This window comes from Hyperolius riggenbachi, chromosome 12, assembly GCF_040937935.1.
Source record: "Hyperolius riggenbachi isolate aHypRig1 chromosome 12, aHypRig1.pri, whole genome shotgun sequence".
In the NCBI taxonomy this organism is placed as follows: domain Eukaryota; kingdom Metazoa; phylum Chordata; class Amphibia; order Anura; family Hyperoliidae; genus Hyperolius; species Hyperolius riggenbachi.
The window spans coordinates 91,994,554-92,012,494 of NC_090657.1; the positions used below are offsets into that span (position 1 = coordinate 91,994,554).

A 17,941-nucleotide genomic window follows, 5' to 3' on the forward strand; every position below is an offset into this window, starting at 1 on the left:
ACCCAAAGTGTGTAACTTGACAAAGCCCCGCCTCTTGGCAATAGTAGAGATCAAGTGGAGTACACAGACAAAAAGTCATAAAAATAATAGGTCTTCAGATTCTACCATACTGCAAACCGCTATACTGCAACGCTACCTCACACTGTGAACGTCACACAGGTGGTGCGTTGCCATGGGGTAAGCCGCGTTACGAAGTGGCCATTACACTGCACCGCAATGTACCACTGTGAACGTGGCCTTACACCAGTTTAAGCAAAGTACGAAATGAGCAACCTGATGATAAGGAATTACTGATGGTAAGGAATGACTAACAAGGTACTATTTGGGCTCCTTTCATACATACTGCATCATATGGTGTCACACTATTCTCCCCTGCTGCAGCTCGTTGCCGTAGCCATTAATGTCTCTGAGACATGCCACAACACCTGCAGTGCGACAGAAGTGATCCAGCGGCACATTGCCAAATTGTGCGCACACACCGCGTGGCCTCTGCCTCGGCTGGACCACTTCCATTGCAGTGGAAGTCTATGGCAATTGGCAACACAAACGTTTTGAAAGTTGTTTGCGGTGTGGTGCGCATGTGCAGATGAGGAAAATCAGGTGACTTAAGAGTTAAGACATTACTGACATCTGATGTGACTGGGTAAGACGCTCTGGGGGCGGGGTCATGCCTTTTTTTTCTGTTAACAGTCTACTGCAAGGAACAAAGGGCATGAAATGGTGCAATGTGATGCACATAGGTAGGTACTTACGCTGCGCGCAAATTAAACCGTACAATGGGCCCAAAACAGGTGACAAACTTCCTGTCCGGCAGTGTGCATGTGACTGAAGGTCAATGTGCATGTAATGGTGCCATGTGATGCTCTACGGTAGGGTATTATGCCGTGCACAAATCACAACGCACAATGGGCCCGATCATTCTCTTTTTCTCCTAAGTTTTCTCCTAGGAGATAATGTTCATTTTCAGTTTAAAATAACTTTTCAGCACTCTGCAACTGAAATAGTACTGCCAAATTAGTCTGAAAATTCTGCCAAATCAGTCTGAGGGAATGTGCACTCATAACATAACATGAAAGGCTGCGCTATATGTCATGTGCATATTTTTTTTTGTGTGCGTTTTTTGTGTGTTTGCGTTTTTTTTCATGAGTTTTAAAATTGCGTTTTATGCAAAGTAATAGGAAGAGGAAATACATCACAAAAATGCATAGAAAAACGCATGGAAAACACATGAAAAAAGCATGCTATTGCGTTTCCATTGACTTTCATTATGTACGTTTTTGATGCGTTTTTGCATAACATGCAACAAAGCTAGCGTTTTGGAAAACGCACGCATAGAAAACACATGTGCGTTTTTCCCTGCGGCCCATAGACTTCCATTGGTGGCAAAAACGCAGCATTTTCCGCAACACTAGCGTTTCTGCTAAGTGTGCACCTAGCCTCAGTATTATCTTGCTTTCTGGTAGCTTAAGGGCCCATTCACACTTAAAAGTGCAAACGTTAGCACTTAGGGCTACCGTTTTGCGCTGGTGATTTTTTTGTGATTTAACGTGGAAAAAAAAATCACTGGAAAAATAAGTGTTCTTGGGGAGATCACGATTAGCGCCCAAAAATGCTGCAGGGAACACATTTGGCGATTGCTGCTATTTGCGAATCGCCCGCGATCGGCAGCAATCGCAGCAGTGAGCTCACTGCCATATATTTAATATTGTGCTAGTGCTTAAAAAAGCGCTAGCGCTTCTAGTGTGAATGGGCCCTGAAAGACATTTTATTGATAAGATATGAAATATCACCAAAGAGAAAACTATACGCAAATAAGTGCAAAAGCAGGTGCTGTGAGAAGATTGAAGAGACAGTGTTTACAACAATATAGCATGTGGTTTATTCACATGGAAAAAGAAAACCAGGAAGAGGAGTGGAACTGTTGTCAAGCTACTTGTCATAACAGGGTAAGGTTAAAACATTGTTTTAAATCGCAGTTCATTTTGCTCTGTCATTCCATAATTATTGGCTATTCTACTCTTCTCATCCACCCGCAGGCAGTGAGGCTAATAGCCGGTCACCTCTGCTGCTGCTTCTAAGTTTGCCGGTTTCTGTTTAAAGAGCCTGTTTAAAGGACTGTACAGTGACAAATAAAGTTTCCTCTGATCTTTTTAGAGAAAGTTAGAATGGGGTCAGTTTTTTCTAAAGCTGAATACCTGCTGATGGGCTGGGGAACCTTGATGTTTCCTGATGAACAAGGTTCCCCGATCCATCTCCCTGCCCGTGGGAACATGCAACGTCACGCAACATGCACACAACGGGCGCAAACGAGAGTTCAAATGATAGTGGCACTTTGCGCAAGAGTTGTCGGGGATCTTAAAGATCCGATGTGACAGTCGTTATCACCGCTTGTCATTAAGCATTGTTTGCATAATCGCACACACCTCGTGAGAGCGCAGAAACGATGCTCATCACTCAAAATAAAATCACCGGTTGGCGGAAGAATTGCCCAAAGAATTGCTAGGTGGGTTGGAGCCTTTACTCCGCCCCTTAGCCATTCCGAGGAGTTCCATGGCACTCTCGGTACCGAAGATAAAGAGTTCCACAGAAGTACCCCAGCAAGTTTCGGAAAGGGGGCGGGCCTTAGCACAGGAAGCCGCCACACATGAGGACCCTGGGGAGTGAGTTAGAAAAACCCCAGAGATAATTATAACCTTCTCTAAAAAAATATATTGTAGGAACATTTATTTGTCACTGCACAGTCTCTCTAAGTGTACTGTATTGTTTATGTGGACAGATATTTTTCACACGTTTATTCATTTCTGATCGCCATCAACGGTTTCATAACTCCATCGGTTACAATTCTGTCATCGAGGTATTTTCGATCTACTGATTTGGCTACAATCTGGACTGATCATTTTTAACTTCTTTACTCAGTGCTATTGGATTGTTGCGTAGATATGTTTGTATTACTAAGATAGCTAGAAATACAAGAAATTCAAGCCATAAACTGTACTGTAATCCATAGGTCAAACTAATAAAGGGATCACCTTTAAAGTGAGTCTAAAGCGAATATAAAAAAAAAGAAAAAGAAAAAAAGAAATGATACTCACCTAAGGAGAGGGAAGGCTCTGGGTCCTATAGAGCCTTTTAGTTCCTCTCCTGCTCCCCGCAGTTCAGCACTGGCATCCCAGTTAGCAACCTTCAACCGTTGGGTCGGAGACTGCTCTCTGCCACTGCCCGAGCCTTCGGAAGTATTTGGGCATTCTCGCGCACACGCAGTATGGAGCGACCTGTTTTCGGGAGCACTAAGCTCCCAAAGACTGGAAGCCACAGGCAGTGGCAGAGAGAGCAGTCTCCAACCCATCAATCGGAGACTGCTAACGGAGGAGCCAGCACTGGAATCGGGGACCGTAGGTGGAACGGAAGGCTCTATAGGAACCAGAGCCTTCCCACTCCTTAGGTGAGTATATCTTTTTTTTTATTTATTTTTTTTAATATGTGCTTCAGACTCCCTTTAAAGAAAACTTGTAACTAAAAAAGTTGCCCTGGTGGTACTCACTTCGGGTGGGGGAAGCCTCCGGATCCTATCGAGGCTTCCCCAGTCCTCCTGTGTCCCACGGCGGTCTCGCTGTGCCCCTCCGAACAGCGGGATGTAAATATTTACCTTCCTGGCTCCAGCGCAGGCGCAGAATCGGCTCTCTGCTCGGAGATAGGCGTAAATAGCCGATCGCTGTCGGTCCGCTCTACTGCACAAGTCTCCTGCACCTGTGTAGTAGAGCGGACCCGACAGAGATCGGCTATTTCCACCTATCTTCGTGCTGAGAGCCACAACAGCGCCCCTGCTGGAGCCAGGGAAGGTAAATATATAAAGCCTTGTCAGGCTTGTTGAGGGAGGATTGAGGGACGCTTCGCGGGAGCCAGCGCTGGATTGCCTGCAGCTACAGGGATGGGGGAAGCCTCATTGGGACCCTGAGGCTCCCCCCTCCCGAGGTAAGTACCCCCAGGGGACTTTTTTTTATTACAGAGTCTCTTTAAAGATGCCTTCACACTTAATCTTGCGATTTCTGACCACATTTTCCCACATTTTTTTGTATTTCGGATTCAGCATTTTGGGATTTTTTGCATCCAGTTCCTTTTTTGTTTGCGTATTTAGGCACATTTTCACATGTTGGTTTTTGCAGTGCATATCAATGAAGTTATTTAATATAATAGACTGCACAATCACATGCAAATTTCCACATTTGCAATGCGAAATTCGGTCGCATAACGTGCCCCTAATGCAACGCATTGAAAGATTATAACTTGGACGTTATAGTACATTCTTTAGCCCTGCGTTTGGTGCACCGTTTTCGTCGCATACTGATGGAACGAAAACGAATGCGTTACATAAAAAAAAAAAAAACATTACTGAGCATGTGCAATACACACAACGCAGCAGATTTATTGCTTAACGCACAGCATGCAGCACTTTCTAAATATTGCTACCCATTACACACAATGCAACGTGTGCACTGTGAATGTCGCACAGACTTTGTATCGCTGTGCGTCGCACTGTGAAAGAGGCCTTAGGGTAGGTTTCCACTAGGTGCGAATTTCGTGCATTTTTTTCAGCACACAAATTTGTACAGCAATGTATTGCTAGGGGCCTGTTTCCATTAGCTATGAAAATTGCATTGAGAAAAAAAAACAACTGACAACCATGTTGCTATTATTCGGATGTCACATGCAGGAAAAGCGCAGAATTGGACTTCCTTCTTTGTAAAAATCACACAAATTAATTTTTTTTGCTTATTTTTGCACATTTTACATCCAAAATTCAAACACGATTTGCATGCATCCATAGCTTTCTATAGGACCTCTAGGCGAAGCGTGAAATTATTATTATTATTATTATTTAGTATTTATATAGCGCTCACATATTACACAGCGCTGTACAGTATATATATATATCTTGTCACTAACTGTCCCTCAAAGGAGCTCACAATCTAATCCCTACCATTGCCATATGTCTATATTATGTAGTGTAAGTACTGTAGTCTAGGGCCAATTTTTTTAGGGGGAGCCAATTAACTTATCCGTATGTTTTTTTGGGGAATGTAGGAGGAAACCGGAGTGCCCGGAGGAAACCCACGCAGACACGGAGAGAACATACAAACTCTTTGCAGATAGTGCCCTGGCTGGGATTCGAACCAGGGACCCAGCGCTGCAAGGCGAGAGAGCTAACCACTACGCCACCGTGCTGCCATGAAATAGGCGCAATTATAAAATGCGGCTATAGTGTGAAATTTGGGCGCCCAATGAATAGCAAATTTCACACTAAGGGCACCCGATAAATAACAAGTTTCACTCTTTAGCCCCTATTTATAATGGCGTCTACATTATTGTAATATTAGCGAATTGGCGGCGGAGTCAGTTAAGGTTAGGTGTATGTATAAATAATTGTCAGTGTTTGCCCGTAATAAAATCTTTCCTCTTCCTGATTTACATTCTGACATTTATCACATGGTGACATTTTTACTGCTGGCTGGTGATGTCAGTGGAAGGAGATGCTGCTTGTTTTATTGGCAGTTGGAAACAGCTGTAAACAGCTATTATTTCCCCCAATGCAATAACGCTCCCACAGTGTGATGTCAGAACCATGACCCCGACATCACACTGTGGGAGAGGTTTCAACACAATATCAGCCATACAGAGCCCCCTGATGATCCGTTTGTGAAAAGGAAAAGATTTCTCATGGGAAAAGGGGGTATCAGCTACTGATTGGGATGAAGTTCAATCCTTGGTTATGGTTTCTCTTTAAGGGTTGGGCATGGGGAGGATGCTTGAAGTTAGGCGTGGGGGGCTGTTTATAAGGTTTAGGTGTGGGGGGATGGTTAAGCATCAGTAAGGGAGGGCTCTGTGTGAGAATAGTGTTAGGTTAGGTTTTAGTAAAATATTGGTATTTTTTTCCAATATTTCACTACGATAATTTACACTTCAGAAACTTAGAATATCTGTAAATTTTACCGATATTCTACTAGCCAAAATTGGGCACCCAAATTTCCTTGCGCCCCATTTCCATGCACGCCCTTTAGGCAAAGTACAAATATGATATGATATAGGCATTCTTTAGAATGTCTGGATTTGGTACTTTGCCTGTAACGTATACATTTGTTCTTATATCTAACATGCTCTCATACCTTTACGCTAAAGTATGTTTTGCTTTACTTATGCAGGCTTAGAAACCCCCCCAGCCGACTGAGACAAAAGGGGGATTTTCCAAGACAAAAGGCTACCAATGCTGTATACAATGACCACTTCTTACATGGTTAGCCCAGCTGCTCCTTCCATTGCGGGATCCTATTCTTCCTCTATGGGGGAAGTGGTGAGATGTGTGCTTTTAAGGACTGAATAAGTAATTTCATCCAGTGGGAACACGAGTGTAAGAAGAAATACAAGACAATACCTTTAATAGAGATACAGTATTGTAAAAGGAGGAACTCTGCTGAGAACATGACCAAGAAACAAAACTTCATCACGGGAGAAAGCAGTATGTGTGATTGACAGAACAGCGCCCTGCACCTCTAGGTCCAGCAGTAATCATTATATAGCTACACCACTAGGATTTTACTGGTGCCTTTGTTCACGGGTGAAGGAAGCCCAAAAGAGAGCCCCCACTGAAATAATGGTAAAGATGCAAGGACAATGCCCTTTTGGAAAGGTTTCACTTCGTATGTGGGGCTGGAGACAACGCTAAGGGTTACCAGCAGTGGAGCTTGCGTCCCTCTTAAGAGTCGGGGACCAGGCATTAAATGATAGATCCTCTGGTTCCTGGTCTTCCCTTCTCTTGCAAAGAGAAAGGTTGACTGGGTCTTAAACCTGGATTTTTGTGCAATTTTAGCAATAATTTTGTTCACTATAGCTACTATGGTGAAATAAATTATTGCAACAATTGCACAAAAATTCAGGTTTGAGACCCAGTCATGCTCTCTCGTTGCTGTACGTACCTGCACCTTTGGTGGATCCGGATGTAGACTGGTTGACTCCATGCTGCTGAACTTAGGCAGTGTGAGCCGTTGGACTTTCTTTTCTCTCTTCCCTTCTTTTGCCTCAGGCCATGTCTGGGGAAGCTGTAATAGGTAGAACACATGGCTAGTAAAGTATACTGTACTATTACTGAATCTATCTTATCCTGGCCACTCGCCGCTGTTTTTAATCATTTTAATCATTTTTCCTACACGCAGGTGGTGGACAAGCTCATTCCAGCCAAGGTGAAACCTTTCCAACAGCATGTCCCTGCATCTAAACCACTATTTTAGAGTATGCTCTATTTTTGTCTTCCTTCACTATAGATACTGTCTTGTAAAACAAAATACAGAACAAAACTGAGAGAAAAATATGGTGTCGTATGTTGATATAATAGACTGTTACTATTGTATTAACACCTAGCCGACCGCTCCATGCCAATTGGCGTGAATGCGTGGCAGCCCCAGGACCACTCCACGCCGATTGGCGTGAATGGCTGTGGGTGGGGATTGCAGGAGATTGCGCACGCTAATGCGCGCGTAATTCCACATGAATGACGGAACTCCGCCTTCAGACTCCCAGCCGCTTGGAGACTGTTAGATGGCGAAGTCACCGTCTATTAACATTGTACAGCGCTGCGATCTACAGCAGCGCTGTACTGGGGACAGCCGTGTGACACGGAGCAGCAGGAGTTGTTGTAGGCCATGGGACCTAGAGGTGGTTCCACGGCAGTCATTATAATTTTTTTTTTGTTTGGAGCAGCAGGAGTTGTCGTAGGCTATGGGACCTAGAGGTGGTTCCACGGCAATCATTATAATTTTTGTTGGGGAGCAGCAGGAGTTGTCATAGGCCATGGGACCTAGAGGTGGTTTCACGGCAGTCATTACAGCAAAATTTTAATTTAGTCTGTCCAATCTTCATCGTGAATCACTGAGAGGGGTCTTGTAATTGTCACTGATCCATGATCCATTCATTTTTATGAACGTTAGTACGTCCACATTGTCTGTGAACAGATGGGTACGTTGGTCGGTGACCACCCCACCTGCAGCACTAAATACTCGCTCAGAAAGAATGGCGGCGGGGCATGCAAGAACCTCCAGTGCATACTGAGCAAGTTCAGGCCAGGTATCCAGTTGTTTTGTCCAATACTCCATGGGGTCATTATTACTCTCCATATTGTCTGCAGCACTGGCCGACCACAAGTAATCATTCACCATACCGGCCAGCTGCTGGCGGTGACTACTTTGCCCGCTGGTGGTGCTGCTGCTAGAAGGAGTATCTGGCATTGGCTGATAAAATTCCTTCAACATACTCAGCATGTTCACAGACTGGCTATTGGTGCTGCTGCGGGGAGTGGGACCACCAGACCTTTGCTGAGCATGATGAGGCTTGGTAGCTGGGGCCCGGGATACAGGTGCAGGAAACGCATCTTCTACCCAACAAAAAAGGGCATCTCGGATTTGGCTCATCCTGGCGTCTGCTTGGGAGGGGGGTATGAACTGCCGCATTTTCCCCTTGCACCTGGGATCTAAGATGGTGGCCACCCACATGTTGAGCCTTGATTTTAGAGTTTTAATCCGGGGGTCCTTACGGAGGCACTGGAGCATATGCGCAGCCATAGGGAAGAGATGTCTGCCATTAATCACTTCTTCCTGGCTGTCAGAACTGTCATCATGCTCCAGCTCCACATCATCAGAATCTTCTTCACACCCCCGGACAATGGGCTCTACTGCTTCCATAAGCTCTGCCTCCTCATCCAGGACTTGAGCATGCTCACTCACTCCCCCACTTAACTGACCACTGCTCAGTAGGGCTTCCTCCCCCTGTCCGAGCACTTTGTCAAGAGCCTTGTCCTGCATGAATATAAAAGGGAGCACTTCTGATATGCTGCAGTGCTCCTCACTGACCAATTTTATTGCCTGCTCAATCGGCTCCAACACTTTACAGACCTGTCCAATCAGCTGCCACTGGTCCCCCGTAATGTAGTCCAGTGGTCCTGTTCTGGAGGAAGATGTCTGAGACAGGTATAGCCTGACCGCCATTCGCTGCTCCCACAACCTCTCCAGCATGTGGAGGGTGGAGTTCCACCGCATTGAACAATCTGAAATAAGCCTGTGCTGCGGCAGGCTATGGCGGCGCTGCAGCAGTTTTAAGGCCGCTGTGGTGGTTGCGGAGCAACGGATGTGGGCTGACACTTTTCATGCTGAGGCCACAGCGTCCTTCAACCCATCAAAAGTTCTTAAAAATTTCTGGACTACAAGGTTGAAGACGTGGGCCAAGCAAGGTAAGTGAGTGTAGTCACCTTGAGAAATGGCGGCCAGCATGTTGGCACCATTATCAGACACTACTACACCTGTCTCCAGTTTTCGGGGGGTCAGCCACTGCCGAATCTGATTCTGTAAGGCCTCAAGGATTACAGATTCGGTTTGCCTGTTCTCGTCCACGGATTCCAGTTTCAGCACTGCTTGGCATCGATGGTGCTACAAACCAGTGTAGGACCACTTGATGGGAGGCTCAGCAATGGCAGACTGGCCTTGGACAGAACAGGTAGCAGAAGGAAGTAGAACAGGCCTCCCCTTCAGCCCACGTGGCGGCACCACCAGCTGAGATGCCCCAGATCTTGCACCCTCCTCAGCAGCACAATGGAGGGTGACCCAATGGGCGGTAAAAGTTAGATATTTTCTCTGCCCATGCCTGCTGCTCCAGCCATCCATAGTGAAGTGCACCTTGCCACCGACAGCATGATCCATAGACCGGCCGACACACTTCACAATGTGCTGGTGAAGGGCAGGGATAGCATTCCTGGCAAAATAATGGCGGCTGCCATTGTGGAGCAACACTGTTCATCAGTCTGCGGAAGGGGGCACAGTCCACAAACTGGTAGGGCAGCAGCTGTTGGCCCAACAGCCTTGCCAGGAGCGCATTATTTTTCACAACATAAGGATCACTTGCAGGGAGCATCCATTTCCTCTGCAACATTTCTGGCACAGAGGCCTGACGCTGGAACACTGGTGATTCAGAGGAAACCAACAAGGGTTATGATGAGGTGCTTGCCGAGGTCTGGAGCCCTCTACCAGCGTGGCATGCAGAGGGATTTGAACTAGAGTGGGACTGAGCAGGTTGGATAGGGACAGGACAAGTAGAAAAAAAGAGGAGGGGCCTGTTGCTGCTGCTTTTCCTCCACCCATCTTATTGTGATTTTTTACATATTCATAATCCCATCTGTGGTGGTTGTGCAGATGGCTTATCAGCCCTGAAGTGCCGAACCCGGTGCCCGATTTGCCTCTGCTCACTGATTTACGGGACACAGAACAGACTGCCCTGGATTCGTCCTCTTCCAGAACAGTAAAATAATTCCATGCAGGGGCGTGCGTGCACGTGGAGCAGTGGTGCGAGTGGTGCGACCTGTTCTAGCACGTCCATGCTCAGCATTGGACTGGTGGGTACTGACAAGACGGGAAAGCACTTGCAGGCTGCTGGCCAACCGTCTGCTCTGTTTCTCCATGCTGCTCACGCCTGCTAGTGCCTAGCCCACCAGATAGCGACCACGCTGGATCAGCCGCCTCATCATCCAAAACATCATCCAGTTCAACCAAATCACTGGAACCCATAAGGGACTCTTCTGGACCCTCCACCTGGCCACGAAACACCTCTGTATTTTACTGGTGGTGATGTAGATTGGTGGTGACACAAGCTCCCAGTTGTGATGGATTACTACTGGATGAAGAAAACACAGGGGCCATTTCTGTCACCACAGAACCCACCACTTCTTAGGAGCTTGGTCCCATGGTCTCCTCCAATGCCTCCTCCCAATCTTTCTCCACATCTCTCTCATCAGCGTAGGTGTGCTTTACTTCTGGAGGAGAGTACTGGGAGGAAGCAACCTCGTCAAGAGAAGCAGCTGCGGTCGGGTTCTGGTCATGAGGAACCTGTCGGCCACTACTGGTGCTGCTGCCACTAGCTACAAGTTCCTCAGACTGGGTAGAGGGTTCCTGATCTAAATATTTAACAACTCTGTTTGCCTGCTGCTCTGTCAAAATTTTCCTGCGTCCGAACAGAGGGAAGACATCTCTGACCAGGGGGGGAACGCTTCCTGCTGCTGCTGCCACCCTCAACCTGATCACGTACTTCACGTGATCCACCAACACCACCATCACTCCATTTTCTTTTAAGTGTGGCAGGAAGTTGCTGCTGCTCTCGCTCCATTGCTTTGGGGCCCAAAACTTTATTGGCGAAGGGGTATGAGCGACAAACCCAAAGTAAAATAAATAAAGAAAATAAATCAAAAACAAAATAAAGAAAAAAAATGAACTTAGAAAAAAAAAAAAAACTTGCGGCCTGGCTGGCTCTATCTAACCCTCTCCACACAGCAACTACTAGTACACTACACTACAATCTATCACTTAAACTAACAATCTACTGTCACTCTCTCACAAATACACCTAGCTACTGCTACTAATATAGCTCACACCAATCTAATTCTCTCACACAGTCTTTAAAAAGAATTTTGGTTTATATACAGTCTTTAAAAAGACTATTGTTTTATGTTGAAACAACTAATATGGGTCTGTCTCTCCTCTCACCAACACCTGACTGAAACCCACAAGCTTTCATGCCTGTCACAGCTCTCTTATATACAAAATGGGTGGGATAGCTGATGATAGGTAGCTAGGAGCTGGTTGCTAACTTAGGATTGGTTGGTTTTTGTTAAGACTCTAATTGGTGCAGAAATTCAGTTTTTAATGCAGAAATCATCATGTTTTTTAAACTTCTGTGATGGGTCTATCCCTTCTGATTGGCTAATGCAGCTTTTACCCGCTTCTGTGTTAAATTCCGACGGAATTCTGCATAGAAATTACGCTATTTTCGATTAGCGCTATAGCTTTTCCGTTCCGGCTCAACGGAACGGAATTGCCAATTTCCGACCGGAATCGTGGAAATCTCCATTCCGCGGAATCCGACGAGCATCCCTACTCTTTACTCCTGTGTAGCTGCACCATGCAGCCTATTAGCTTGTGGCCTCCTGTCACATGACTTGCAGTGTCAGGAGAGCAGGAAGCTAATATGCAGCACAGAGGAGTGAAGAGGACCTGTCCAACCAGAATACAGTAAATACTACACTCCACTGCTTCTGCAGCTGCTGTACAGAATTTGTAGGGTGCCTGACGAATTTTGCTGCGGGCTCGGGCTATGTAAGTTATGCCCCTGATTGCATGTAATGTATTATATTCTGCTCTACTCATTGTACGGTAAGATTTTACGCACATAATCCTGCTTAAGGCACACACCCCTTCATGACTAGATCATCAATAAAATGCTAATTTACTAATTTTGTTTAAAGAGAATCTGTAAAAAAAAAGAAAGAAATCAAGACCTTGGTTGCGCATTTTTAAATTACATAGCATGCAATTTGCATACATCCTCGGCTCTCTCCTCTCATCTGCTGCAGCTCCAAGCCTCTGGTCAGTCTCTCATCAGGCAGTGGGCACACTTTTTTTTAATTTTTTCTTTTGCAAGGAAGTCACTATCTCTGAACACACTGGTGTTTTTCTGACCTATCTGTCAGCCTCAGCAATGCTGAATCATATACAGTGGTGTGAAAAACTATTTGCCCCCCTTTCTTATTCTTTTGCATGTTTGTCACACTTAAATGTTTCTGCTCATCAAAAACCTTTAACTATTAGTCAAAGATAACAGAATTGAACACAAAATGCAGTTTTAAATGATGGTTTTTATTATTTAGTGAGAAAAAAAACCTCCAAATCTACATGGCCCTGTGTGAAAAAGTGTTTGCCCCCCTTGTTAAAAAATAACTTAACTGTGGTTTATCACACCTGAGTTCAATTTCTGTAGTCACCCCCAGGCCTGATTACTGCCACACCTGTTTCAATCAAGAAATCACTTAAATAGGAGCTATCTGACACAGAGAAGTAGACCAAAAGCACCTCAAAAGCTAGACATTATGCCAAGATCCCAAGAAATTCAGGAACAAATGAGAACAAAAGTAATTGAGATCTATCAGTCTGGTAAAGATTATAAAGCCATTTCTAAAGCTTTGGGACTCCAGCGAACCACAGTGAGAGCCATTATCCACAAATGGCAAAAACATGGAACAGTGATGAACCTTCCCAGGAGTGGCCGGCCGACCAATATTACCCCAAGAGCGCAGAGAAAACTCATCCGAGAGGCCACAAAAGACCCCAGGACAACATCTAAAGAACTGCAGGCCTCACTTCAATTAAGGTCAGTGTTCACGACTCCACCATAAGAAAGAGACTGGGCAAAAACGGCCTGCATGGCAGATATCCAAGGCACGAACCACTTTTAAGCAAAAAGAACATTAAGGCTCGTCTCAATTTTGCTAAAAAACATCTCAATGATTGCCAAGACTTTTGGGAAAATACCTTATGGACCGACGAGACAAAAGTTGAACTTTTTGGAAGGTGCGTGTCCCGTTACATCTAGCGTAGAAGTAACACAGCATTTCAGCAAAAGAACATCATACCAACAGTAAAATATGGTGGTGGTAGTGTGATGGTCTGAGGTTGTTTTGCTGCTTCAGGACCTGGAAGGCTTGCTGTGATAGATGGAACCATGAATTTTACTGTCTACCAAAAAATCCTGAAGGAGAATGTCCTGCCATCTGTTCGTCAACTCAAGCTGAAGCGATCTTGGGTGCTGCAGCAGGACAATGACCCAAAACACACCAGCAAATCCACCTCTGAATGGCTGAAGAAAAACAAAATGAAGACTTTGGAGTGGCCTAGTCAAAGTCCTGACCTAAATCCTATTGAAATGTTGTGGCATGACCTTAAAAAAGGCGGTTCATGCTAGAAAACCCTCAATTAAAGCTGAATTACAACAATTCTGCAAAGATGAGTGGGCCAAAATTCCTCCAGAGCGCTGTAAAAGACTCGTTGCAAGTTATCGCAAACGCTTGATTGCAGTTATTGCTGCTAAGGGTGGCCCAACCAGTTATTAGGTTCAGGGGGCAATTTCTTTTTCACACAGAGCCATGTAGGTTGAGTTTTTTTTCTCACTAAATAATAAAAACCATCATTTAAAACTGCATTTTGTGTTCAATTATGTTATCTTTGACTAATAGTTAACGGTTTTTGATGAGCAGAAACATTTAAGTGTGACAAACATGCAAAAGAATAAGAAATCAGGAAGGGGGCAAATAGTTTTTCACACCACTGTATGTTGCGACACAACAAACTTTCCTGCCTCTCCACGGCTTTGATAGGTTGGAGCTGGGTGGAGGGCGGAGTCGGACTCAAAGAGTGGCTGGCAGTGACGTTGACAGCTCAGGTCACAGACTGTAAGCTGCCCCCATTGGCTGCCCCTTCATACCTAACCCAGTTGTCTGTAGCTGCCTGCCGCAATCATGTGCAGACTCTGTGGAGGAAGCAGGGCGGCCACACATTGGGTCTGGGAGAATGTTTGTAGCAGAGTGCACAGACAGCTCCAGCTTTAGGAATAGCATGGTCAGGCGCTTGTAGCTGTAGTCCCCATATTTAGCAGTTTCATTACCAGAATGTGCCAGTCTGCTGTCCGCCCCTTGCTTCCTGGTGCCGTAGGCCATGGCCTTTGTGGCCCTGCCTAAAATTGACCATGCCCCCCCCGGAACTAATTTTTTTTTGTTACAGAATCTTTTTAAATGTGGGTACAATTTGTATGCAGCTTGGCATTGCACCAATGCCACAAATGCAGTTGATGATGATTTCATTTTGCCCATTTCAAAGCAGAACAAAATTTGCATCAACTCTGAAAATTTGAATTTTACTCGTCATCTCTATTCGAGTAAAAATGATATATTTTGGCTGTGTCTATAGCTGGCTGCTGTAATTCCCAGACAATATGTAAACACAACTCACAGGGTCTGGCGATAACTGCAGTTCTCGGTATCACATCCAAACTTCACATGAAAAAGAAACAAAGGGGGTTTGAAGAGTTCTCAGATCTTGCAAAGACAGGAAGCTGGCAAAGGAGAAAGGGAAATATAAATAATACAGTAATTATAGCTGGCTGTAATTTAATATGTATTTAGTGTCGTATTTCAGCGGGCTGAGCTGCACAGGTGAGTCCCACTAGTTACTAGGGAGATACTGCAGGATTACACATATAATAGCACACAAATAACACAGCCTCCTGAGGATGGATTGTTTGTTGTGTAACTTTATTACGGTGATTAAATCCCGATTCCAGGCACAGATGTTATCCAGGATCAGTGTCGGCACTTAGTGGCAGAGATTGGTTTCATCTGTGTCCAAGCTCATTGATGAGACAGTCCAAGATTAGGGCTAGTTCACACTAAAAATCGCTAAGCGTAATCACAAACGCTTAGTGCTTTTTGTAGCGATTTGCAGTAGTGATTTCTGGCAGGTGCCTAGCGAGTCTCTATTCGTGCCTAGCGATTTTGGTGCATTTATGTTTAGGGATTTTGTAGTTCTCGTGGCAAAACAGGAAGTACACTTGGACCTGGAAGTGAACTGCTTTTGGCAAAAAAAAAAGTTTTGAAAAAAGCTCTGTTCAGCGATTTTAAAAATTATTTCACAGTTTTCCTATACTTTACATTAAAGGTGTCAGACACAAGGCCCACTGTCCGAATGCGGCCCTCCTTGACATTATGTGGCCCTCCAGAATTTAAAATATGCATCACTGGGAGCAGTAATAGAATGACCGCATAACTGTGAAAGTGTTTCTTGTTGAAACATTGTCAGTTTGAGCAAAAGTACAGCAACAACCTGGGTGCAGCAAAATGAACATGGAGCCCCCTCTGGGTATCCAACCCCCCCTCCTGTGGCTGGTAAACAGCACCCCCTTCCCTCTCAACTTACCTAGGGGGACGTGTAAGCTAGCATCATGCCTTGGGCCACATTTCACCTTGATCCTTTTCTGCCGAAGCAGCACTGGAGCAGGTAAATCTTAAGCTTCTCCACTGCGTCACTCTGCAGAAAGGGGGGGGGGGGGGGGGTTGAGCTAGCCCTTTATGTTTGAAACTGTTCAATTACTGTTAAATCCTAATGATCCATTTGGCCCACGACTTACGGTCAGGGTTGCCACCTCATCCCTTTAACTATTTCAGCCGCACAGACATGAGCCTCACGTAGGTAGGTGCTACTGTAGCTGCTGGGACATGAGGCTCAAGTCCATGCAGTCTGCAGGGCTGTGCGCACGATCGTGTGGGTGGAAACCCGAGATCGCAATGGTCCCAGCGCCATGAGGGATTGGTGGCAGGGGACAGAAGTCAATCAGTGTATGTCCGCCGAGAATGATTACTGTTTTTGTTCAAAAACAGTGATCATTCTCAATTGGTGCCGCTGCGCTGCCCCCTGCTCACTCATATCCACCGCTTCCACCGCCGATTGTTGAATTAATGAATGTAATGTAAGAGCCCCACATTACTTCCTACTTAGCGTACCTATTGTACGCGAATAGGAAATAATGCGCAAGGACATCTTGTAGCCAAATAGTAATATTACACCTACATACATTAGGGAATATTTTTTTTACATGTATGTGAAGAGGGTTTATTATTATTACATTTTGGGCTTGTGATTAGTAAAGGATGTAATACTGAAAAAAATGCACCGTTATTTCCAAATAAAATATTGTCACCATACATTGTAATAGGGAAATAATTTAAACGTTTTAATAACGGGACAAATGGGCAAATAAAATGTGTGGCTTTTATCCACAGTTTTACATTTTATTTTAAAACTATAATGGCTGAAAACTGAGAAATAATGATTTTTTTCTATTTTTTCTTAATATTCCCATTAAAATGCATTTAGAATAAAATCATTCTTAACATAATGTACCATCCAAAGAATAATATATCATTTTTAGGCCATGTTCACAGTGGGCAACAGTGAGCATGCCGCATTGCAGTGCACCAACTATGCGCCGTTCACAGTGCGGCGGGTGCATTTCAGTACGGCATGGTAACACACTGCATGCAGTGCGTTATTGCATGCAGTGCGTGTTAACAGTTGTAGTGAAGCATACTTTTCATTGACTTTATGCTTCACTGTATGTGGTGCAACGCATGGATAACGTGTGGCACCACTTTCCCAATCCATTGCGCTGTGTTCCTGCTATCACCGTGAACATGGCCTTATGCAGGGCTTCCCTGAGGGCTAACATTTATCTGAAGGGCTTCTCCAGGATAAGGATGAGAAAGGCTGCTCTATATATCCAGTAGGCAGGTGTATAAATGCCATTGATAAAGTATAGTCAGTGAGAATGTGACATAAACAGGATACTTCACTAATCTTTCTATAATCAACTCTTTATAAATACAGTATTATATATAAAGTATTTGCCTTGCCTTCCAGGAGGAATCCCTGCCCCAGACTTGTATAGGCGTTTCAGTACAGTGAGAGAAGTGACAGATATTCGGATTACACTGAGCAGCTGTCCTCTGTTAGTGTCCCTATTTGTTCACATGTCCCTACAAACTCTGCACAGACACGTGTGAGGAAACCACTAAAACAAGAAGTGTCAACACTGCAGCAGTAGCAGAGTCTGTTTAGTCTTCAGGTCCTGGAAGTGTCCCTAGTCTTATTCAGGGAAATATAAATATACTACATAATTCCTTGCATGCTCCCTCCCTAATTAACAATACATGAATAAGGCATTACTGATTTTGCCCATTGAAAGACTTCTTATTTTATAATGTGTGGGGAAGATAAAGCTTTATACGAAAGGTTTCCTCCCACATCCGATAAACATACAGATAACTTAATTGGCATACTCCCCACTCCCCCCCCCCCCCCAAAAAAAAAAATTACGATGGACAAATTACTATGGTAGGGATTAGATTGTGAGCTCCTCTGAGGGACAGTTAGGGCTTGATTTTTTAAGCACTGGCGATTTTAGAAATCGCCCTAAAAGCGCTTGTGCAATGATTCCCTATGAGAGTGTTTACACATGAGCGGTTCGATTACGA

The 17,941-nt window shown here is 44.8% G+C and overlaps 1 protein-coding gene across 4 annotated transcripts in view; it reads right to left on the reverse strand.

Moving 5' to 3' along the window:
- LOC137541837 (bactericidal permeability-increasing protein-like) overlaps positions 1-17,941 on the reverse strand; it is a 177,926-nt gene that overhangs the window by 155,299 nt on the left and 4,686 nt on the right. For 3 of the 4 annotated variants that reach the window (XM_068263371.1, XM_068263370.1, XM_068263373.1), the window contains exon 2: positions 14,865-14,967. The gene's annotated coding sequence lies outside the window, so the exon portion shown is untranslated. Of the gene's footprint in view, positions 1-6,968; positions 7,092-14,864; positions 14,968-17,941 lie in introns of all 4 variants that reach the window. The other variant, XM_068263372.1, reaches the window with a different exon arrangement.